General features: G+C 38.6%; 1 long non-coding RNA gene across 6 annotated transcripts in view; it reads left to right on the top strand.

Annotated features, from left to right (window-relative positions):
• LOC101902053 (uncharacterized) overlaps positions 1 to 23,484 on the top strand; it is a 56,175-nt gene extending 32,691 nt beyond the window's left edge. For 4 of the 6 annotated variants that reach the window (XR_009490886.1, XR_009490881.1, XR_009490884.1 and 1 more), the window contains one exon: positions 714 to 11,635. This is a non-coding gene — a long non-coding RNA (uncharacterized lncRNA). Of the gene's footprint in view, positions 1 to 713; positions 11,636 to 21,355; positions 21,408 to 23,290 lie in introns of those variants that run through there. The other 2 variants (XR_009490885.1, XR_009490883.1) reach the window with 2 other exon arrangements.
• Positions 23,485 to 25,231: the final 1,747 nt, after the last annotated feature.

A 25,231-nucleotide genomic window follows, 5' to 3' on the forward strand; every position in this document is an offset into this window, starting at 1 on the left:
GATAGATGTGGGGAAAAAATGAAATTATAGGCAAATACTTTGTAACTTAATAAATTTGAAAAATGTGGAATGATTATAATTTATATACTGTGCTTCAAGTTTTATAAAACTTGGAAATTATAGTTTCTTTATTTTCTGTAAGTGGTCTGAGCATTTTCATGAACTCATATACCAGTGAGTGATGGAAAAATAAAATGTATATTTGCATTTAGAAATATCTTAATAGCTTCAAGAGTCTCTTTTCTTTAAAACTGTCCATTTCGGATAAAGACTGAGTCTTCCCAAGTTTCTTACCTCTCTTCTTCTCAAAGGCAGTGCCTAGATATAGTGGACTGGAAAACTGTGCTTCGTGATGGTGGAGCAGGGAGGGCCCTGCCCTGGCTCTTCAAGGGACTCTGCTGTTGAGCTCTGCTTCTGGTGAAACTCTGTCAGTGTGAGGATTATTTGTGGGGATTTCTTCAGGCCTTTTTTCAGCCTTTACTGGTGCTGCTGGCCCTCTGAGATCTGGCTAGGACTTTCATGTGATTCCTCTTGGAATCTGCCTGCAGGTTCTCAACCACATTTGTTGCTCATCTTTTCCATTAGCAATCCCTTGTCAACTTCACTATCAGCTACATTTTAAAACTTTCTACAGGGCACATAGCATCTCTGGATTCTTTAGGATATTAGCACTGTCTCTGGCTTTCTATCGATATGGTGAATTCACTCTGCAGATTTCACTCTGAACTGGCTGTCCCATTTTGATGTGGAAACATCTGAAAACATATCCCATCTGCTACTGCACTGCTTGAGGACAATTCAGCTTTCCACTGAATCCAGAGCTGATGTTTTGGGAGGAGGAGCAGAAAAAGGTAAATGACATGTTTAAGCTGAAAGAAAAAATGTTAAGGGAGTTCTCTGGTGGCTTAGTGGTTAGGACTCTGGGCTTTCCTTGCCAAGGCCTGGGTTCAGTCCCTGACTGGGGAACTGAGATGCCACAGCCATGCGGTGCAGCCAAAAAAAACTTAAAAGAGAATGAACTACTCTAAGCTGGCTAGTTTATCTTCTCTCTGCTTTCCTGTACCGCTCAGCAGAATGGGTACCCAAGAGCAACATTGGATTAGTTACGGAAAATAAAAGAAACTTGCATGTTTTGCACATCTCAGTGGTAATTATTCCATTTTTTTGAGGTTACTACATTTGAGGTATTTTCAGATGTAATCTTACTGATTGTAAACCTTGTTGCTCAGAAACTGTTTCTGTTCAGAAACAAGGAAGTTCCATCTAAAACGAAGTCAATCAGCTTGAAGATCCAGAGCTGGGTTTTTTTTTTTTTTTTTTTTTTTAGTCTCTGGAAAAACACTAATCTGATGGCAAGAATTTATTGTGTCGAAAGAGATTTCTAAACAAACAAGCAAACACTTCTCTTTTTATATCAAAAGGAAAGCTTGGAGCACTGGGTAGAAAGTCTTATCAAAAGGGTAAGATGGAAAAAAGGATTTAAGGCTAGAAGCATACAACAGTCAGGAAGAGGAGGAATGTTTCCACTTAAGAGATTTGGAGAGGAAAAAAAGGCTGAGTGAGGCCAGAAGTTAGCATCGTCATATATCCTTTCAGGTCAAATCTTGGGAATCAGAAAACAGGGTGGTACATCTAGGTGGGTATAGGGAAATCAGAAGACATCAGAGTGACTAGCTTTTCTAGTCATATCCAGTAGATGAGGGATATGTCTTCACTTTGACCCACAGTCACATAAGGGCCACACCTGAATCGATTCAGGAGCAAGAGAGCAGCACTGGAAAAGACAGGGGCTCCATGACTTGTGTATAGTACAGAAGTGTGAGAAAACCCAGTGTACTTCATGTAGGAAATACAGAAGATAGCCAAGTAGGGGACAGGTGGCCCTGCTATGGGGCTGTCTTGACAAGGAACAGGGTAATGTTACAGCGGAGGCTCTGGTTTAGTGATCGAATCTGAGGGCAAGATGGAGGATGTGGCTGAGAACCAAGAGCATCTGCAGCCCCCAAAAGAGCTAAGGTGGGGCCATCAGACCCCAACTATGTCTAGAAAAGACACCAACTGATTCATTACCCAGGGATTACAGTAAGTTTCGGAATCTAACTGAAAAGTCACACATGTCAACTTAAGGCCCTTCCCTCATTTCTTTTATAAGGATTTATAATCTTCCAAACATACCTGACTACATCTTGGGTACAAAGGGTGATGAGAAATCTTAAGGCATTCAATATTTACCCCCCAAGACAAATTTTTTTCTAAAAGAGACTGAATTTACTGTTTTAAAGCCAGAAACTAAGATGCCTTTAGCTGGAAAGTTTAAATTACTTCCCCTCACTACCTAGTATGACAAAGGCTCAAAATCAAGATGAGTTTAATCACAGGCAAGAAAGGCCAATAATGCTAGACTAGATAATTTGGACAAACCCTCCCATTGAAGACGACTAAAATATATATAGGATATATGCATATATGAATAAAAGCATCATCTAAAAATATAAAACTAGCAACTATGAAAAGTGACATTTTGTAACTTCTCTGTGAAAAGTCTAGATGTGTATTTCTTTATTAGCTAGCATGGGATTCATTGAACTTCTGTGTATTCACGTCTTTCATCAGTTCTAGAAAATCTCAGCCATTATCTTTTCAAATATTTGTGTTAAACAGAAAATCTTCTAAGGCAGTTAGAGAAAAGAGAGATTAACTGAAGGCATAACAGAATTGTAGCTAATTTCTCAAAAGCAAAAACAGAGACCAGAAATAGTGGGAGGATATCTTCAAGGTGATGAAAAATATGACACCCAACCTAGAAGACTCTACAGAGTGAAGGAATTCTTTGGATCTGAGGAAAAAATATAGAAAATTTTGAATAAACAGAACTGAGTTAATCATGCACAAAGGAAATTCTAATGGGTATTCTTCAGACTGAAGGGAAATGACCATGGATGGAAGGTCAGAGGTTTAGAAAGAAAGAAAGTATGTGTTAGTCTCTCAGTTGTGTCCAACTCTTTGCCACCTCATGGATTGTAGCCCACCAGGCTCCTCTGTCCATGGAATTCTCCAGGCAAGAATACTGGAGTGGGTTGCCATTTCCTCCTCTAGGGGATCTTCCCAATCCAGGGATCAAACCCACATCTCTTATATCTGCTGCATTGGCAGGGGAGTTCTTTACCACTAGCACCACCTGAAATGAAGAGCGATAACATGTTCATTAAATGAACATTGCATAAAATAATAATAAAGCTATCTTGTTTTTTGGTTTGAGTGAGCTATCTAGAGAAATGAAATATATGCAGAAATAAGCTGATACATTGAACTGAAGATAAATATAGTTATATAGTTAAAGCGTTCTCAGGTCTTTGCCTTGTCCTGGAAGAGGTTAAAATGATGAATTAAGGAGGCATGTGGTAACCTCCGCTGTAACTATTAAATATTAACAAATACAGAAGCAATATATAATTTCCAAACTAATTGGGAGGGTGGAATGATAAAAAAACTGAATAATGTTCAAAAGAAGGATACACCTTTTGAAGTTTGTGTTATCCTTAGATACAAACTTTTATTATTAACATATACCTACATTCCTTGATTACACCAACGGAAGGGTGTGTTACATGAGCACAAAGGAAAAAGTCTTCAAAAACATTGAGAAGTAAGGAGAACATGAATTCTACATATGGTTTAGGGGATTGTGGGGGTGTTACAAGCACCCATTTGGGAAAGATTCAAGAGAAGAAATGTCCACGAGGAACATTCACTGTTTATAATGTAAAAAAGGTTGTTTTCCATGGTGTGGAGATTTCAGAGGGCACCATTGAAAGGATAGCAACAGGCATTGGATTAGCGGAGAGCAGTATAGTAGGAAGGCATAGATGACCAGAGCAGCTTCAAGACAGAATAAGAATAACAATAGAAGGCATGCTGAATTTGGCTAACTGATAGATTTTCTAGTTAATCAGTCTCATAAATCTTCTGGCATTTCTAAGGCCTGTCAGAGGCATCAGCCATGGGTAGGGTGATCAAGTTTCTGAAAGATCCCTGATCTTGAAAAAATGACCTTCAGATGGTCTAGTTGGTTCCCATGACTCACACTGAGAAAAGGACAGCAACTGTTTGATGTTCAGGTGACTTCAATAATATCTGCCTTGAAAGTTCGCAAAATTGTAATTATTTTCTAAAACTATGTCTGTTAAATTGAATTTACCCTTTCTCAAAAGCTACATATTTTGGGGCCATGTAAATTCAAAAACTCAAGGTCATCTTTTCAAAAAGAACAGAAGAGTTCAGTAACCAACCAGCTGAATTATGTGGCTCAGGACAGCCATATAAATCAATACAGAATCCTAAAAGTAGGCATGCAGAGTAGTAAGTATCTTATCATCTCTTTCTTCCTCTTGAAATTCTGGTTTGTGCTCTGTGTTCAGTAATGATGGACTTACCCTGACTTCCCACAAGTCATCTAATAATGCAGTATTTTAATAAATTCATCAACATGGTTCATTTTAGAACATACATATTCAATTCTGTATGTATTCTATATTCTATCAGTGGCAAAAAGTAGACTGTGAACTTTATTCCTTTCAAGTTTGACTCTCTATTGCAATAAACGGTAAGACTCTAAGGTAGTAAGGGAAACAAGAAACTTGCTCCTCTAGTCATTAAATGAATTGGATGTGGCGGGAGTGTTGCCTTGGGAGTAATGGCTCTTATTTCAATGATCAGTCATTATCACCAGCTCTGCAGTGAAAACCTCTGAAGAATTTTAATGGTTTAAAATCATTATTCTATGATAGAAAATCTAATTTGAATTCTAGAATCAGAAATTGCTTTGGAAATACTTGATAAAATATTAAGGGTCTGGTTTATCCTGGTGTATTACATCTTCTAAGTAGAAATGGAGCCAAGAGGTGATGCATGGGAAAATCATTGATCATACTGCTCCTTTCGGAGAAGGCAATGGCACCCCACTCCAGTACTCTTGCCTGGACAATCCCATGGATGGAGGAGCCTGGTGGGCTGCAGTCCATGGGGTCGCTAAGGGTTGGACACGACAGAGCGACTTCACTTTCACTTTTCACTTTCATGCATTGGAGAAGGAAACGGCAACCCACTCCAGTGTCTTGCCTGGAGAATCCCAGGGATGGGGGAGCCTGGTGGGCTGCCATCTATGGGGTTTCACAGAGTCGGACATGACTGAAGCAACTTAGCAGCAGCAGCAGCAACTGCTCCTTTAATGCAGTTTTTATTTTCTGCCTTTTGTGAATCCTAAAACAGGGGCTTTCCAAAGGCAAAAAATCATGGGTTAGGGAAAGGATTTATCTAAAATTAGGAAAAAGGTTATGTATGCATAAAAGAAGCATATACTTGTTCTGTCTATCTCTATACTTACACCTATGTATTTATCTATTGATCTGTAATTTTTGGAATGGCTCAGTAAATTAATCTAATTCCAGTGTCTGGATCAATGGAAGAGAAAACACACAAGCAGGTAGCTGTTAATCCATAAACCGGCGCGTGGTGAAGAGATGTTTCTATTTGAAGGCAAAGATTTACTCTCTCAGGTAACTTGTTTCACTCTGAGCTGCTTTTCTGGCTCTATTGGTCTAACGAGCTTGAATTATTTCCTCATCCTTCTTTAATATTAAAAATTATTTTGTAGAATATTAAAAATAATACATCATAGAAAATTGCAAAAGTACATAAAAATATATAATGCATTGGAATGGATATAACTATCTTAACATTTAATTATAGCTTTCTTAACATTTTAGTGTTCTTATATGTTAAAACACAAACACACACGCATACACACACAGACGCACACACACCCCTATGTAGTATACTGATAATTCTCAGTCCTGGCTTCACATTAAACATTATCATCAATACCACTATATATGTAATGATAATAATGAAAGTTTAAAAAAATATCAGTTTGTTCTATGAAAGAGGAATTGAAGCTCCAGTCATTTGAACAGTGCTTAAAGAAGGATCTTTACCCCTACCTCAAAAGATTGATTAATAATATACACTTATTTTTAAGTTAAATTTTAAAGGTTGTATATATGTAAACATATGTTTCTAATTTTTGTTATTTCACTTAATATTATAATTATTTCTATGCCATCAAAATTCTTAGTAGTTGTCGTCCTTAATGACCAGAAAAATTCCGTCTTGAGAAAACATCAAAATTGTTTATTATTTTTCTTTATTCTCCAGTAATTAAACATTAAGGTTATTTCCAAAAAAATATACAACGATGAACAATATGAGCTAAATCTTTATATATACATATGATTATTTCCTTAGGATAGACTCCCTAGATATGGACTCACTAGATTGAAGAAAGGAAAGTGACACCACTTGGACTAAGAAAACAATTCATTGGAATCCCACAACAGATTTCCAGTAGCTAGAACAGTGTCAAATGGCCACTCCCAACTAGAAGTCAGGAAGAGAAAAAGTCTGCTGAGCCAACAAATGGAGTCCATTCCTATGGTTTTACAATTTTTGTACACACCTTTTATTCTTTTCCAGGGAACATAGTCATCTTTTCTCCAAGTTCAACAACCCCAAAGTCTTATGCAAGTATTACTTCCAGCCTGAAAACATTAATCTCTGGGTGATAAACAGTTTTTTTCTATCTGGAATATGGTTCTCAGGGGTTCAGCAACATATAAACAAAAGCAATGGCTGTTAATCTTTCACGTTCATCTGAATCAGCTAAGAGCTTATTAAAACAACTTGGTTGCTCCCACACCAGTGTTTTTGATTCAGTAGCTCTAGCTGCTGCTGCTGCTGCTGCTGCTGTTAAGTCACTTCAGAGTTGAGCCCAGACTTTGCGTTTTTGACAAATTGTTGATAATGCTACTAGTCCAAGGGTCACATGTATTACCTATAGTATGATATCACAACCAGAAAGCTGACATTAATATAATCTATCTCATTTAGATTTCACCAATTTAATATGCAGTCATTTGTATGCATATGTGTGTGTCATGAGATATGCAGTTTTATTACATGTGTAGACTTGTGTGATTACTACCCACAGTCAAGATACAAAATAGTTCCATCCATGAATCCTTTGTATATCCTTTATAGTCACCTACACCTCTTTCCTTCACTTGATCATTCAAAATCTGGCAACTGCTAATCTGTTCTCCATCTCTGTAATTTTGTCATTTCAAAATATTTTGTAAATGATAGCCTTTTGAGATTGGCTTCTTTCACTCAGAAAAATTCCTTTGCGATCCATCCAAATCACTGTGTATATATCAATAGTTAACTCTTTTTTATTGCTCAATAAAGGTCAGTTTTCATTCCAATCCCAAAGAAACGCAATGCCGAAGAATGCTCAAACTACCGCACAATTGCACTCATCTCACATGCTAGTAAAGTAATGTTCAAAATTCTCCAGCCAGGCTTCAGCAATATGTGAACCGTGAACTTCCTGATGTTCAAGCTGGTTTTAGAAAAGGCAGAGGAACCAGAGATCAAATTGCCAACATCCGCTGGATCATAGAAAAAGCAAGAGAGTTCCAGAAAAACATCTATTTCTGCTTTATTGACTATGCTAAAGCTTTTGACTGTGTGGATCACAATAAACTGTGGAAAATTCTGAAAGAGATGGGAATACCAGACCACCTGACCTGCCTCTTGAGAAATCTGTATGCAGGTAAGGAAGCAACAGTTAGAATTGGACATGGAACAAAAGACTGGTTCCAAATAGGAAAAGGAGTACATCAAGGTTGTATATTATCACCCTGCTTATTTAACTTATATGCAGAGTACATCATGAGAAACGCTGGACTGGAAGAAACACAAGCTGGAATCAAGATTGCCAGGAGAAATAACAATAAGCTCAGATATGCAGATGACACCACCCTTATGGCAGAAAGTGAAGAGGAACTAAAGAGCCTCTTGACGAAAGTGAAAGAGGAGAGTGAAAAATTTGGCTTAAAGCTCAACATTCAGAAAACGAAGATCATGGCATCTGGTCCCATCACTTCATGGGAAATAGATGGGGAAATAGTGGAAACAGTGTCAGACTTTATTTTTTGGGCTCCAAAATCACTGCAGATGGTGACTGCAGCCATGAAATTAAAAGACGCTTACTCCTTGGAAGGAAAGTTATGACCAACCTAGATAGCATATTCAAAAGCAGAGACATTACTTTGCCAACAAAGGTCCGTCTAGTCAAGGCTATGGTTTTTCCTGCGGTCATGTGTGGATGTGAGAGTTGGCCTGTGAAGAAAGCTGAGCACCAAAGAATTGATGCTTTTGAACTGTGGTGTTGGAGAAGACTCTTGAGAGTCCCTTGGACTGCAAGGAGATCCAACCAGTCCATTCTGAAGGAGATCAGCCCTGGGATTTCTTTGGAAGGAATGATGCTGAAGCTGAAACTCCAGTACTTTGGCCACCTCATGCTAAGAGTTGACTCGTTGGAAAAGACTCTGATGCTGGGAGGGATTGGGGGCAAGAGGAGAAGGGGACGACAGAGGATGAGATGGCTGGATGGCATCATTGACTAGATGGACATGAGTCTGAGGGAACTCCGGGAGTTGGTGATGGACAGGGAGGCCTGGTTTGCTGCGATTCATGGGGTCGCGAAGAGTTGGACACGACTGAGTGACTGAACTGAACTGAACTGGATATTCCTTAGCATAGATGTACCAGGATTTGTCTAACTGCACGTGTTATAGAACAGTTGGGTTTTTTTCAGCTTTGAACTTTTACAAGTAAAACTACTATAAACATCCATGTACAATATATGTCTGTGAATATAATTTTATGTTTACTTAGGATCCATTCCTGAGAGAGAAATTTCTGGAGTATACAATAATCGTGTATTTAGTTTTATAAGAAACCTATAAAATTTTTTCCAGAGTGGCTTTACCATCTTACAGTCTCACCAGCTATGTATGAGTGACCCAGGTTTTTCACATCCCTACTATCATTTGGTGTTGTGACTCTGTAATATTTTCATTTTTCTGGTACATAATACAAGATATCTCATTGTGCCTTTAATTTTCATTTCTTTTATACCTAAGGTGTTATCAAACATAAGATTTATTAATATTTTCTCCCATTCTATGGATTGCTTTTTCAGTCTTGATAGTATCCTTTAATGCACATAAGTATTAAAATTTTAATTTATTTAAATAAATTTTTATGTGATCATTTTTATATGTTTTTATTGAATTTGTTACGGTATTGTTTCTGTATTATGTTTTGGTTTTTTGGCTGTGAGGCATGTAGGATTTTAGTTCCCTGATCAGGGATCAAACCTACACTCCCTGGCAGGTTTTAACCACTGAACTGCAAGAGAAATCCCCAGAAATTTAAATTCTGACAAAGTTAATTTATCTATTTCTTTCTTTTGTTGTTTATTTTTTTGGTGTCATATCTAAGAAATCATTGCCATTCAAGCTCATGAAGATTTATCTCCATGGTTTCTTCTAAGAGTTTTATAATTTTGACTTTTATGTCTAAATTTTTAGTCTATCATTTGGTATGTTTGAACCTAGTTTTTGTGTGTTCAAAAATTGTTTTCATTATCTTAAAATACAGATAACATAAAATTTCCCATCTTAATCTTTTTAAAGAGTAAAGTTCAATAGTGTTAAATATATTTGCATAGTTGTACAACCAATTCCTGGAATTCTCTTCATCTTGTAAAACCAACATTTATATGCTTATTAAACAACTCTTCATTTCCCCCTTCTCCCAACCCCTGGTATCTGCCACTATAATTCTTGTTTCTGTGAATTTGACTATAAATATTTCATATAAATGGCATCATATTTGCCATTTTGTAATCAGTTTAGTTCTCTTAGTATGATGTCCTTTCATTTCACCTACATTGTAGTATCAATATATGTCAGAATTTCTTTCCTTTTTAGAGTTGAATAATATTCCACTGTATTATAACCACATTTTGTTTGTCTATCTGTATGTCAACAGACAATTTGGTTCCTCCATGTCCTGGCTATTGTGAATAATGCTGCTGTGAACATGTGTGTTAGTCGCTCAGTTGTGTCTGACTCTTTGCGAACCCATGGACTGTAGCCTACCAGGCTCCTCGGTCCATGGGATTTTCCAGGCAAGAATACTGGAGTAGGTTGCCATTTCCTTCTCCAGGGGATCCTTCCAACCCAGGGATCGAACCTGGGTTTCCCACATTGTAGGCAGACGCTTTACCATCTGAACTATAGGTGTACAAATAATCTCTTTGAGACTCTGGTTTCATGGCTTTGGGGACATACATGCAGAAGTTGAATTGTCAGGTCATATGGTAATTCTATTTTTAATTTTTTGAGGAAACACCATAGTGGCTGCATCATTCATTCCCACTAACTGTGAACAGGGTTCCAGTTTCTGCACATCCTCATCAACACTTGATAGTTTCTGGGTTTGTTGTTGCTATTGTTTTGTTTTTTGAAAGTAGCCATTCTAATAGGTATGAGATGGTATCTCACTGTAGCTTTGATTTAGATTTTCCTAATAATTATCATATGAAAAAGAAGAGATATTACTTTGCCAACAAAGGTCCGTCTAGTCAAGGCTATGGTTTTTCCAGTGGTCATGTATGGATGTGAGAGCTGGACTGTGAAGAAAGCTGAGCACCGAAGAATTGATGCTTTTGAACTGTGTTGTTGGAGAAGACTCTTGAGAGTCCCTTAGACTGCAAGGAGATCTAACCAGTCCATTCTAAAGGAGACCAGTCCTGGGTGTTCATTGGAAGGACTGATGCTGAGGCTGAAACTCCAATACTTTGGCCACCTCATGCAAAGAACTGACTCATTGGAAAAGACCCTAATGCTGGGAGGGATTGGGGACAGGAGGAGAAGGGGATGACAGAGGGTGAGATGGCTGGATGGTATCACCGACTCGATGGACATGTGTTTGGGTAATCTCCGGGAGTTGGTGATGGACAGGGAGCCCTGGTGTGCTGCAATTCATGGGGTCGCAAAGAGTTAGACACGACTGAGCGACTGAACTGAATGATTAGTGATGTTCACATTTTTTTCATATGCTTGTTAGCTATTTATATATCTTCTTTGGAGAAATGTTTATTCAAATCCTTCAACAATTTAAAAATCAGATTGTTTTTTTGTTGTTGTTAAGTTGTATGAGTTCTCTATATATTCTGGATCTTAATCCTTTTTGAGATAGATAATCTGCAAATATTCTCTCCCATTTCATAGGTTGCCTTTTTTACTCTATTGATTTTATCTTTCACTGCACAGCAATTTTTAATTTTGATGCAGTCCAATTTATTTTTACTTTTGTTGTGTGTGTTTCTGCTATCCTATCTAAGAAAACATTGCCAAATTCAATATTATGAAGATTTCCCCCTATGGTTCTTTCTAAGAATGTTAATGTTTTAGCTCTTATATTTAGGTTCTTTGATCCTTCATATAGTATCTTTGATATGTGAATGTATCACCTCTAAAAAAGTCAAACAAGGAAACTAATAAATTAACAACTTTAAGGCTTTTATTGGGTTAGAATTAAACTCATACAGTTATTTGGGGAAAACTGACAGCTTTGTAATATTCAAACTTCAAATATAGGACATTATTTTGTAAAGTCATTTATTTACAGAATTTTTAATGTCTGATTTAATATTGGACATTTTCTTCAGTATGCTTTTCAGGTTTCATGTATTATTTCTGGGTACATTATATTTTAATGCTTACTCTAAATATCATATGTTCCTACTATTATTTTTTCACTTTATTATTGACTTTGAAGAAAACTGGATTAATTGTATATTTCACTTTGTTCTTTTGTATGGCATTTGCCTTTCCATAAGAAAGGGAGAAATAAGAATACATATTTTTATTTTCTTTAGAAAACAATGGAAGATTTTCACTTAAACAATGGATGATTTCACTTAAATTCCCTTTTTGTTATACTAGTTCTAATGCATTTTCTAGTTGTTTCTCTAGAACTGTCTGTGTGGGGAAAAAATGCATGCATTCATCTCTATTTCTAGATGTTTTTATCTATCATTATAATCCTAGAACATCAGCTTAAAATTATTGGAGACATCAGTAAGATGGTTATCTCTAAATTAAAAATACATTGTTTTCCTTCATGTCTAGAAAATACATGAGAAAAACTCCCTTCAAGTTGCCAAAAAAAAAAGTGTAATAACCAAAAATAAAATATTGTCCCTCTAATGGAAGGAATGTAATGCAAGAAAGATTAATGATTTTATTCACTTATCTTACCTGCATTAAAAGTACAAAGAAAATGTATTTTAACACAGACCTGACATTTACTAGTCATGCAACTTTGGGCAATTAACAACTACTGTAAGCTTCAGTTTCTACATGTGAAGAGTATTATAGTCCCTACTTCCTGAGCTTGTTACAATAATCCAGATGAAATGCTTGGAACAATCCCGGTGAAATACCTAGTGTCATGCATGATACATAATAAGTATTTAATTACTGACATTATTGTTACTTTTTGGATAAGATATCTAGGGCAAAGTTATCATGCCTGTTTTTACCTAATTGAGCACTAAAGATTTTAGTTTTTGAATAGATACAGACAAAGAGGAAATAATAAAGTAGAGAAATAAAAGAACATGGCTATTTGTGATTTTGGCTTTGGCTGATATCACTGAGGAATGATCATTAGTTTTGCCACTTATCATATTCACTGTGTCTCGGAATTGGAGATAAATAGAAGGGAGAGGTGAAGGTTTGTCTCCCTTTTGGCGGGGGAGGGGGTGGTTTCTCTGCCATTTTATTTTGGTTGTAGAAATGTGATTTGTAGTCTAAAAATGTTTCTTAATCCCTTTTGATTGACAATGCAGGTGTTGGAAATCTTCCTTGGGTTTGTCATACGGCCTTCTCATTTGACAAAGTTGTAACTAATTTTTGTCATCTTGTATATTGTCATAGATTTTTAATGGTGAGATGGGTGTGAGTTGAGTTGTATTAGGCAATGCTGTTATGTTGCTATGCAGAGAAGCATCCCAAGGTTTGTAGAGCAACTCATATAAAGTCACAGGGCATGTAAATGTGAACATTTGTATTTAAATTTAGATTTGTTTACTTTAGTGTGTAAGTTTCAAAAGTCATAATGAAGTTTAAGAAAGGGGTCAGTAAAAGTGAGGGAATAGAAGCCATATAGAGGAAACCAGATTTTATGAACTTGGAGGTGGAGCATTGCTGTATGATAAAATCCAAAGTGTGCCTGTATCATCTTGTAACTCAAGTGAAGTGTTAGTAGATGTCATTGGAATTGAGGAATTCTATGGCCAGGGTACTAGGTGTTAAGTCAATAAGCATGGGAATGGGATTGGGTAGGGGACTGGATGAATAGGAAGATTAGCTCATTGACTGAAGTCATCAAGAATGGTGGCATGATCTGCAAGTGTAGTGACCTGTAGTAAGAGTGGTAAAAAGCTGTCTTGAATTAATAGAGGAGTTTGGAGCAAGGAGCATTAAGAACTATATAACTCCTTATGCCCAATTAATGAGAGGGACTTCCACTGGTTGAAAAGATTCATGATGTAGTTGTATTATCACAGCAAAGCCATGTTTCAGTTGAGGCAACAGCTGTGGAAAATTCTGAGATGATATAGACTAGTTTGTCTCACAGTTTGAGTATTCTCTTGTGGTGTCTTCGGTCTTTGTGGGAGTGTACCCCCTTGGCTTCAGATTAAAGCTGTCTCTGTGTCAATGGAATTCAGCACTCATTTCCTGTCCTCACATGATTCTGTCAACACAGATTAAATTTCTTTCCATTTCCTTGATATGAAAAAGCTTAGATCCCAAGAATTCCTCTATTTTTGTTCACTCTGCTTTTGGTTTTCCCCAGCTAGTTTTCTTTTTCTGAATTATCTTGAAATTCTCTCATTTTATCTTGGGAGCAATTTTCCCTAGCCTTTGATTCTTTTTAGATTAATGTAGCATAAAATATATCCATCTGCAAAGTCAATTACAGATAGATATTACAGACTTTGAATACTGTGAATTTACAGTCTTCATTCTGCAAGAGGAGAAAGTGCATTTTCTCTCCTTCCAGAATGAATAATACCCTCCCAATTTACAAAAAGTTGGTGGAGGTTTTTTTTTTTTTTTTAAATTCTTATATATTTAATTAAAACTTAACCATACCTCTTGTCTTCTCTCCAGGAAAGAAAAGAGGGGAATAAAAATCCATCTGTTCTACTTTCTAATTAGTTGAGAATTCACATAGTGATATACTTTGAAAATATTTTTCCAGCTTTATTTATGAGTATGTCCTTTAACACCAGGATTAAAGTCTTTTTCTACCTTTCTAGCAATAATGCCTGGCATTCTGTCATGGAATGATATTACATAGGTCAAACTGATTTATCCTTCCCAAAGTCCTGCTTACAATTCTCTGGTATCTTGTGATCTTTTAGTATTTTATAAATGGAATGATTGATTAATTTGGTATATTCAGGTATTGAAGTTAAGGTGACCAGGTTATAATTTTTAGGGCTATCACTTTATTTTCTACTTTAGAAGTAGGCCCTACCCATGTTCTTTCTGTGTTTTTAAGCTTCATAGCTGTCCACCATGTGTTCAGAAAGATTGTTTATATGATAAATTCAGGACAGGCCTTAAATATTCCTGGATCTACCTACCAGGGCATGCTGATCTGAAAACATCCACTATATTTAATCTCTGACTCATTTATCTCCTATTGTGGATGAACTTTGTATCCTATTGCAAAGGTGGTAGAAACTTGTTTATCTGACCACAACTGAACCTTTTTACAAGCTTCCTACTCAAGTTCAGCTTTAGAAAAAAATAAAAACAATTATCCACACGGGAACTCTATAGTTCACAGGTCACAATCTCCCTGTCCTGAGATTAAATGATAGAAAAAAATTAGTGGTATATGGAAAAACTCAGGAAGATGCCCAATAGTGGAGTACATATAATTACTTTCCTATGAATCTCTATCTTTTGTTGCTGTAGAGTATTTGGAAATTGGCCAAGGAGGCTTTGTTTAGCTTCACTTTTCATATCAAAAGAGTTCACAGTTACGTTACTTTGTTCTCCCAGTAAGTCTAACTCAGAAGTTTTCCTAACTGGGATTTCTCCCTAATATGACAAGTTATACTTATTTAATTGGTTTACTAAATGAGCTGCACTCAGTAGAATGAAGCAGAAAGCACCTTTATTTTTTTCCCTTGTTCTTTGGGTTATAACACATATTTCTAGCCCCTGGAATAAAATCGCAGGCAGGTCCCAAGTTTTTTCCATCTCACTAAATGATTAACATCACAGTATAGTCAAATATCGAAAGTTCAAAATCCCATTCCGTTTAAAATCTTTTCTTCCTCAGTTTAGGTGTACATCAGGCTTGGAGGAGGGCTTCCCTGATAGCTCTCTCAGTAAAGAATCCGCCTGCAATGCAGGTAGACAGGGTTCAATCTCCAGGGAAGACCCCCCAGAGAAGGAAACAGAACCCACTCCAATATTCTTGCCTGGGAAATCTCATGGACAAAGGAGCCTGGTGGGGTACAGTTCATGTGTTTGCAAAGAGTTGAACACAAACAGTGACCAAACCCCCACCACCACCAAGCTTAGAGGACTGAAGGGATGGGAAAGGGAAGGGCTTTCACCTTTTTCCTTTCCTTACTTCATTGCATTCTCCACTTAATAGTTGCTATTTTGAGGCTCTTTAATATTAAAATAGGGGAAAGAAAAGGGGTTAAAGTCCTTAACTTTTAACAAAGTGATGCTGCTTCTCTGTGGCCAGTTTCATCCCTCCTCCACTTCTACATCCATGAGGCACCTTTATCCTCTCATTGTTGAGGCTGCCTCATTCTAGCAGTGGATTTTGGTAGGACTCCTGGCCAGCTAATCAACTTGACCTTGTCACTCCACTTCGTGGGGTTTGTATCTGATCCAAGGAAGACAGACCCCCTGCCCTGCTGTCAGTAGATGTATAGCTTACAATTAATACATTTTTTTTCTTCTTTAGGCAACTCCAGTTGCCAGCAAAGTCCCATGGACAGAGGAACCTAGCCTGCTACAGTCCATGGGGTTGCAAGGAGTCGGACACGACTGAGTGACTGAGAACATGCAAACACACACACACAATAATAATCACAAATTGCTTTAATTACCTTTTAGACAAGGTAAATTAATAATTCACCCAAGGGCACATAACCAGTAAGAACAGAGCCTGGATTCGAACCTAGACAGGGTGGCTCAGCAGTAAAGAATTCACCTGCCAATGTAGGAGACATGAGTTCAATTCCTGGGTGGGGAATATCCTCTGGACAAGGAAATGGCAACCCACTCCAGTATTCTTACCTGGAGAATCCCATGGACAGAGCAGCTTGGTAGGCTAGAGCCTAGGGGGTCACAAAAAGTCAGACATGACTTAGTGACTAAGCAACAACAGGCGTTTTATGCAGAGACCACTTCAGCCTGTTCTGCTGCAGACAGCCAAGCTTCCTAGTCTTCCTCATGTTCTGGTTCACAGAGAAACTGAAAAGTATTTTTATGGCATGATGGGAAATCGAAACAAGGCTGCTTGCAGAGCAGCAGACTGAGGGCTGCATCAGTCTTGACTAAGGTGCCCCAGGGACTGAGGGGACTAATCTTTTGGTACATCTGTAACTCGTGAAGGTCTGCCTACCCTATATTACCTCTAGACAAGAGTACAGTCTGCATATAGATTTTTTTAATAATATGGGAATTTGATGGGTGCTAAAGGTAACATTTCAAATCAGTGAAGAATATATTATTTACTAATGATATAATATTAAAATATTTTATTTTATAAAATTTATGTTTCACATAACTATAAATATGTATTTTAATATATATTTTATAAATAATAAAAAATAAATTATTTATTGATGTATTGAAACAACTGAATTTCCCTTTGGGGAAAAATATAGTCATGTACAGATGTGAGAGTTGGACCATAGAGAAGACTGAGTGCCAAAGAATTGATACTTCTGAACTGCGGTGCTGGAGAAGACTCTTGAGAGTCCATTGGACTGCAAGGAGATCAAACCAGTCAATTCTAAAGGAAATCAACCCTGAACATTCATTGAAAGGACTGATGCTGAAGCTGAGGCTTCAACTTTGGCCAACTGATGTGAAGAGCCAACTCAATGGAAAAGACCCTGATGCTGGGAAAGATTGAAGGCAGGAGGAGAAGGGGGTGACAGACAATGAGATGGTTAGATGGCATCACTGACTCAATGGACATGAGTTTGAGCAAGCTCTGGGAGATAGTGAAGGACAGGGAAGCCTAGTGTACTGCAATCCGTGGAGTCACGAAGAGTTAGACACAACTTAGCAACTGAACAACAACAACAACACTTCCTCCCCACACCCACCACGTCGTTAACCTGAATTTTCTAAAGAAGATACAAAAACAAACATAGAAAGAAAAATACTGATAAATGCCTATAGATCAAAGAGAAGAAGCTTTCCGAACAACAACAAATATTCTAAACAAATTCAAAAGACAATTGGAAGATTGTCTATCAAATATATATATATAACATGTCAGGCAAAATACTCATTTTCTTAGTACACAACTATTATAACAAGAATTAACAAGAAAAATGCAAGCTTATAAACAAAAAGAAAAAATAATTATCAAATAATATAAATAGGTATTTTACAGAAAAATAAATACAGATAGATTATAAACATATCAAAATATGGTCTACCTCATTTATAAATGAAAAAAAAATGTACATTGAGTGAATTCCCTAGGATTCTAATGGCTAGGACTTGGTGTTTTCACTGCCATGGCCTGGGTTTACTCCCTGATCAGGAAACAAAGATCCTGCCAGCCACATGGCATGGGCCTCCCCCTACCACCTCCCCCAAACTTATTGGAACAAGCAAAGAAAAGAACACAAAAGAGGTTATTTTCTACCTATCAGCTTATTAAAAAAGATTAAAATTGGATAATATAATACACACAAATTTGTACAAATTACCCTGTGGAGGACATTTTAGCAATATCCATTAAAATTCAATATACACAAAGCTTCTCATCCAGGTATTCCACTTCTAGGAATTTATCCAGTTTTATACAGGTCTGAAAAGATGCATATGCATGTTGTTGCAGCATTATTTATAAGGAGGGGGAAATTGGGTGGGGGACAACCTAACCATATAACAATGGGGAAATGTTACACACTTCTTAAAAAGATAGATATATTGTTAACAAATACAGGATAAATCATATTCCTCCATTTGTGTACAACAGTAGAATTAGATATATTGCTATTAAAGCACATATATATATATAAATACATGGAAACTCTGCAAAGGTAAGTAAGAAACTCCAGATGGAGGAAATGTTGTGTTGCAGAACTGGCCAAGGCCTGGAGTAAAAAGGAGCTTCCTTTTGTTCTGTTTGAAGTTATTTCTCCCTGCATGTGTGCTAGTTTATTTTTTTTAAGGACTGATAACAAATTATTCTTTTCATTAAATTTTACTTATTTATTTATGGCTGTGCTGGGTCTTCGTCGCTGTGCACAGGATTTTCTCTATTGTGGTGAATGGGTGGGGGGCTCCTTTCTAGTTGCAGTGCGTTGGCTTCTCCAAGTCACCATGTGGCTCAGATGGTGAAGAATCTGCTTGCAATGCAGGGAACCTGGGTTTGATTCCTGGGTTGGGTTCATCCCCTGGAGAAAAGAATGGCTGCCCACTCCAGTATTCTTGCCTGGGAAATCCCACAGACAGAGGAGCTTGGCGGACTACAGTCTATGGGCTTGCACAGAGTCCAGGATAGGACTGAGTGACTTTCACTTTCATCCTACCCTAGAATTATTTACACAGAGGAGATTATTTGGAGTGAAGTCATAGCGTAGAGTTTGGAGTTGAAAATCCCAGGCACACTCTTTGTTCATTTTGTGGCTTTAGGTGGGGTAGGAACCAGCTAGAACTAGTATCTCCTTGAAGCCCAAAGGTGGCTACACCTAGGAGGGTAGGGTTGATCCACAGATGTGAAGCTAAATAATCTCTATCAAGGTGCTTTTACCTCAGTAGGGGGCTAGGAATGGGCAGGAAGCATTATTGGAGCTGGATGGAGTTATTGCAAATGGAGGACTTATTAGCAGGTTTCAGAGAAATGAGGGGATTAGCCTGCTTACCATCTACAGAGGCAGTAGAGCTTACTCTGTGTCTTTGCTGTCCCAGAGGAAAGGTGGAGTAGCCATCACAGCCTACTGTGGGATTGGGCAACCAGGAGATGATTTTGGACAGGTTCCCTTTTTTAACCAGGCCAAGGATGGAAATGATCAGGTAAAGTTCACCACTGTGAGGATTCAGAAGAGAGCACTCCAGGGCTAGTTGATGAACTGCATCTTAGAAAGAAACAAGGACCTTCTCAACTTGCATCAACAGGAAGAAGTTCCCTGGGTACTGACTGTGCCATAGCACTGAAGCAGACGAGAATGGCCAGTCACAGTATAATCTCAGCAAAAAGGAGAGTTCCTTTTTGGATGTGCGAGACTTTGGTGCAGAGAGGCTCTGCAAATCCGTCTTAGTGCTGGGAATGCGAGGCATCCGCTGGCTTGCTCAAGGTTCAGAGTCTTGCCAGTCTGGCAGCAGGGCTCACATTCTGACCGGGATGTCTGTGTCTCTATCTCTGTTCACATCTGCCTCTATGCTTTTCGTCTTTCTTATCTATCTACCACTCTGACTGTCTATCTGTCTATCTGTCTGCCATAATTTGGGCCATTGTTCATGCGCACATAGCAAACTATCATGGGCGCTTGCTCTCAGTGGTGTCTGACTCTTTGCGACCCCATGGACTGTAGACCAGCCAGGCTTCTCTGTCCATGGGATTTTCCAGGCAAGAACACTGGAATAGGTTGCCATTCCCTTCTCTAGGGGATCTTCTCAACCCAGGGATCGAACCCGTGTCTTCTATGTCTCCTGCATGGCAGGTGGATTCTTTACCACTGAGTTACGTGGGAAGCAACAAACTATATTGGGATGTAAAATGCTTAGAACATCTTCCCAATTACCAAATAACTAATGGTGTTGTTAAAAAAAAAAACTTGCTTTGTTTACATGCTCTACCATAAACTTTATAGTCACAACAAATACTACACAACTATAAACTGGTTACAAAATGCAGACATAGTGAAAAACAAGGCAGTTTTTTTATAATGAACTGCTACATTTCAAGTAGATATCTGATTGTAAAAAGTGAGAAGATGAAATGGAAGGAGAGTTGAAATAGTCATTATTTGTCCCTGGTCACAGAAGGTGATGATGTGAATGTATTTAGTGACAAAGGGACAATTGCAAGCAAATTGCACCGATGCGGTAAAGTCAATCTATTCTTGGAGGCATTATTTTTCCTCCTCCTGCTGGATAAACATACAGGATCATATGTGCTTCCAAAATAACCCAGTCTCATCTCATTTCTTTGAAAATTGTTTTAGTGAAATAGCTTCCTTAACCCACAATTTTATGGATGAGATGGATGAGTTGACAGATTCGAGATTGTATGCCTTTAAAATAACGGGAGAATGCATACACGTATATGTGTAGCTGATTCCCTTTGCTATATACCTGAAACTATCACAATATTGTTAATCGTCCATGTATGCGTGCTACATCACTTTAGTTGTGTCTGACTCTGTGCAACCCTATGGACTGTAGCCCCTCAGAATCCTCTGTCCATGGGGATTCTCCAGGCAAGAATACTGGAGTGGGTTACATGCCCTCTGTCTCCTGCATTGACGGGTGGCGTTGGCAGGTGGGTTCTTTACCACTAGCACCATCTGGGAAGCCCATTAATTGGCCATACTTCGATAGAAAATAAAAAGTTTAATAAAAAAGAAAAAAATAACAGGGAAATGAGCACAGTAATAGAAAACCCACAACTTCTTTTTAAAAATGTAGCTAAGGTATTTCATCACACTGTCTAGGACTTCCAATACAGTGTTGAACAGAAGAGATGAGAGATGTCTTTGTCTTATTCCTGAGCTTATGAGGAAAGCATTTAACATATCCTTATTGGATTTTAGCCAATGTCCTTTTTTCAGACTGAGACAATTATTTTTGATTCCTAGTTTCTGCAATTTTTATCAGGGATGAGTATTGAATTTGTCAAATGCTGGTCTGCTTTTTATTGAGAATATTATCCTTTTTTCCTTTCTTATTATTGTGTCAATGTGGTAAATTACATTGATTGATTTTCTCATGTTGACCTAACTTGCATTCCTAAGACAAAACCCCACTTGGTCACGGTTATATTGTCCTTGTTCTATGTTTTTGGATTCCATTGGCCAGTACCTTGTGAGGATTTTTGAATCTGTGTTCATGAAAAATATTGGCCTATAATTTTCTTGTTTTTAAAGTTTGATTTCAGGTTTTGGTATCAGAGTTAAGCTGGCCTCATAAAGCAAGATGGTAAGTGTTTCTTCCTCCCATGAAAGAGTTTATGCAAGATTGGTATTCCTTTTTCCTTGAATATTTGGTAGAATTCAAGAGAGTTCAGCCATCTGAATCTAGAGTATGTGTGTTTTTGTGTGGGGGGGACAGTTTTAAATTACATATTTAATTTCTTTCCAAGAGTTCTGCCTCTACTTCTTACTCTCTGCTCTACATGGACCTTATTTGTTTATTCAGCATTTATCTTTTCTGGGGGAATCACCTTTCTTATTCTCTGGGGTCATAGAAGAACTGTCAATCACTGTGCTTTAGACCTCTACTTTCTTGGAGGTCGTCAGTATGTTAGCCAAACTGACATAGCAAATTGAGACCTTTTTGCTAGAAAAAGCAGGCAAAGACTCTTTCCTTTACTGTAAAGGTGCTAGGATACTGTGAGTTTAGGGCTGCCAGTGGCCATTTTCCCCAGTCACAGGGAGGAAGAGTGTCTGTAGTTAGAAGAGAGGACCAATTCATGGAAGGAAGCAGAGTTAAAGATGGAAAGAAGCCTGATTGCATCACTTAGATGCCCAGGGCAAATCATGTCTAAAACTAGATCTATTTTTAGACTTTTCAGAAACATAAGCAAGTAGATTCTTAAATTTTTTAAATTATAAATTAAGTTAATTTGAGTTGGGTGTCTACATTTGTAATGAAAAGAAACTAGACTAAAACAGTCATAAGAATCTGCACTCTTGGGCTTTCAATCTTAATCTGTGGTTTGGTGTTAAGGCACTTCCTTCTGTTTTTGCTCATTAGGTAGGAGGTGAAAAAAGGAGGAGCAGGTGTACAGATGGTTGAGAAATATTCCTTAAAATAAAGTGCATTGAAAGACTGACTCTGATCTTATTTTGGAGGTCAGTGGGGAAACATGTGACCTCAAAATACTAAATGATTGCTAAGAATGTATTTTACATGAAATAGGCCACTTTCACCTTCTGAGATGGCCCACACTCTGTGGAGTGTGTTTCTCTGTAAATAAATTCACTTCCTACATGTCACTTTGTCTGTCACCGATTTTTTTCTGAAGTGAGACATCAAGAACCAGAGCTTCATTAAGTCCTTAAATTAGGTGTGTGATTTCAGTTAAAAAACTGTGGGTTCAAGTTCTGATCTGGGTTTTGGCTGGGTTCAAGTCCCAGTTTCAGTATCTTTTCACACCAGTGGACTACACTCTAGCCACTCTGATCTACCTGGGTCTTGTGGGGCTTAAGGATATTTCCTCCCAGGGGTCTTGGGATTCTTGAATAAACTGGTCAGCTTCTCTTGAGTGCTACATACAAAGGGGTCTAACCTGGAAGGACCTTTATAAAGCTTCACCAGTTTCCCCCAGGACTTGGCTGCCTGCCTACTTTTTACTTGCATACATAAAAAAGGCTACCATTCAAATGATAACCCACTTAACAAGAGTGTGCTCCTAGATAAGTTATGCCTCAATCTTGGATGAGGAGGCGGCTGCCATAATTTAAATTTTTCCTCATCTGAGGCACCAAACACCTTGGCCATGTGCTACCACTAATAGGGGATTTGAGGGCATACAAAAGGAGGTATGAACTTTTGTTCATGATTCTGTGTGTTCATGTCGAGTAGGATTTTCTCCCAGTTCACCCCAAAGCAAATTGGACCTCTGTCCTCTGCCCACTCCTGTTTATTTCTGAAGATGTTCAAATCAAACTGACAAGCAACACATCAGCAAAAGAAAAAAAAAATGCATACTTACTCATAGGAGTGCTCAGAATGAATAACAGAAATGGGTAGTTAGAAATTGAGGCTTATATACCATGTTGATAGGGGAAGGGAAAAAAAAGAAAAAATATTGTAGTAGAGCAACTAGATTTACTAGAAGCATTTGCTCTTGGCTTCAGGAATGCTGCGACCGGCGCGCTAAGCGCAGGCGAGAAGAGCTACCCCACGTCCGAGGTCAGGGGCAGAAGCCGGGAGGACCCCATGCCCGAAGGGTGGCGGCCAAGAGGAGTTACCCCACATCCGAGGTCAGGGGCAGCAGCCGAGAGTGCCAGACTGCCACGGTGCAGGAACGGCTGAGAGGAGCTACCCTGCATCCAAGGTCTGGGCGGGGGTGGGGGTGGGGGTGGGGCGGCCGAGAGGAGATATCCAGCGTCCGAGGTCAGGGGCGGCGGCTGGGAGGAGATATTCCAGGCCCCTAAGCCCAAGGCCAGGGGCAGTGGCCGGGAGGACCAACCCCATGTCCAAGGAGCCCTGGCTGTGTGGGCGCAGGAGGGCCTAGAGGAGCTATCCCACGTTGAAGGTCAGGAGGGCGGCGGTGAGGAGATACCCCTCGTCCAAGGTAAGGAGCAGTGGCTGCGCTTTGCTGGAGCAGCCGTGAAGAGACACCTCATGCCCAAGGTAAGAGAAACCCAAGTAAGACGGTAGGAGTTGCAAGAGGGCATCAGAGGGCAGACACACTGAAACCATACTCACAGAAAACTAGTCAATCTAATCACACTAGGACCACAGCCTTGTCTAACTCAATGAAACTAAGCCATGCCCATGGGGCAACCCAAGATGGGTGGGTCATGGTGGAGAGATCTGACAGAATGTGGTCCACTGGAGAAGGGAATGGCAAACCACTTCAGTATTCTTGCCTTGAGAACCCCATGAACAGTATGAAAAGGCAAAATGATAGGATACTGAAAGAGGAACTCCCCAGGTCGGTAGGTGCCCAATATGCTACTGGAGATCAGTGGAGAAATCACTTCAGAAAGAATGAAGGGACGGAGCCAAAGCAAAAACAATACCCAGCTGTGGATGTGACTGGTGATAGAAGCAAGGTCTGATGCTATAAAGAGCAATATTGCATAGGAACCTGGAATGTCAGGTCCATGAATCAAGGCAAATTGGAAGTGGTCAAACAGGGGATGGCAAGAGTGAACGTCAACATTCTAGGAATCAGCGAACTGAAATGGACTGGAATGGGTGAATTTAACTCAGATGACCATTATATCTACTAATGTGGGTAGGAATCCCTCAGAAGAAATGGAGTAGCCATCATGGTCAACAAAAGAATCCGAAATGCAGTACTTGGATGCAATCTCAAAAATGACACAATGATCTCTGTTCGTTTCCAAGGCAAACCATTCAATATCACAGTAATCCAAGTCTATGCCCCAACGAGTAACACTGAAAAAGCTGAAGTTGAACGGTTCTATGAAGACCTACAAGACCTTTAAGAACTAACACTCAAAAAAGATGTCCTTTTCATTACAGGGGACTGGAATGCAAAAGTAGGAAGTCAAGAAACACCTGGAGTAACAGGCAAATTTGGCCTTGGAATACGGAATGAAGCAGGGCAAAGACTAATAGAGTTTTGCCAAGAAAACACACTAGTCATAACAAACACCATCTTCCAAAAACACAAGAGAAGACTCTATACATGGACATCACCAGATGGTCAACACCGAAATCAGATTGATTATATTCTTTTCAGCCAAAGATGGAGAAGCTCTATACAGTCAGCAAAAACAAGACCAGGAGCTGACTGTGGCTCAGACCATGAACTCCTTATTGCCAAATTCAGACTTAAATTTAAGAAAGTAGGGAAAACCACTAGACCATTCAGGTATGACCTAAATCAAATCCCTTATGATTATACAGTGGAAGTGAGAAATAGATTTAAGGGCCTAGATCTGATAGATAGAGTGCCTGATGAACTATGGAATGAGGTTCGTGACATTGCACAGGAGACAGGGATCAAGACCATCCCCATGGAAAAGAAATGCAAAAAAGCAAAATGGCTCTCAGGGGAGGCCTTACAAATAGCTGTGAAAAGAAGAGAAGCAAAAAGCAAA

The sequence above is a fragment of the Bos taurus genome, chromosome 16, assembly GCF_002263795.3.
Source record: "Bos taurus isolate L1 Dominette 01449 registration number 42190680 breed Hereford chromosome 16, ARS-UCD2.0, whole genome shotgun sequence".
NCBI lineage: Eukaryota > Metazoa > Chordata > Mammalia > Artiodactyla > Bovidae > Bos > Bos taurus.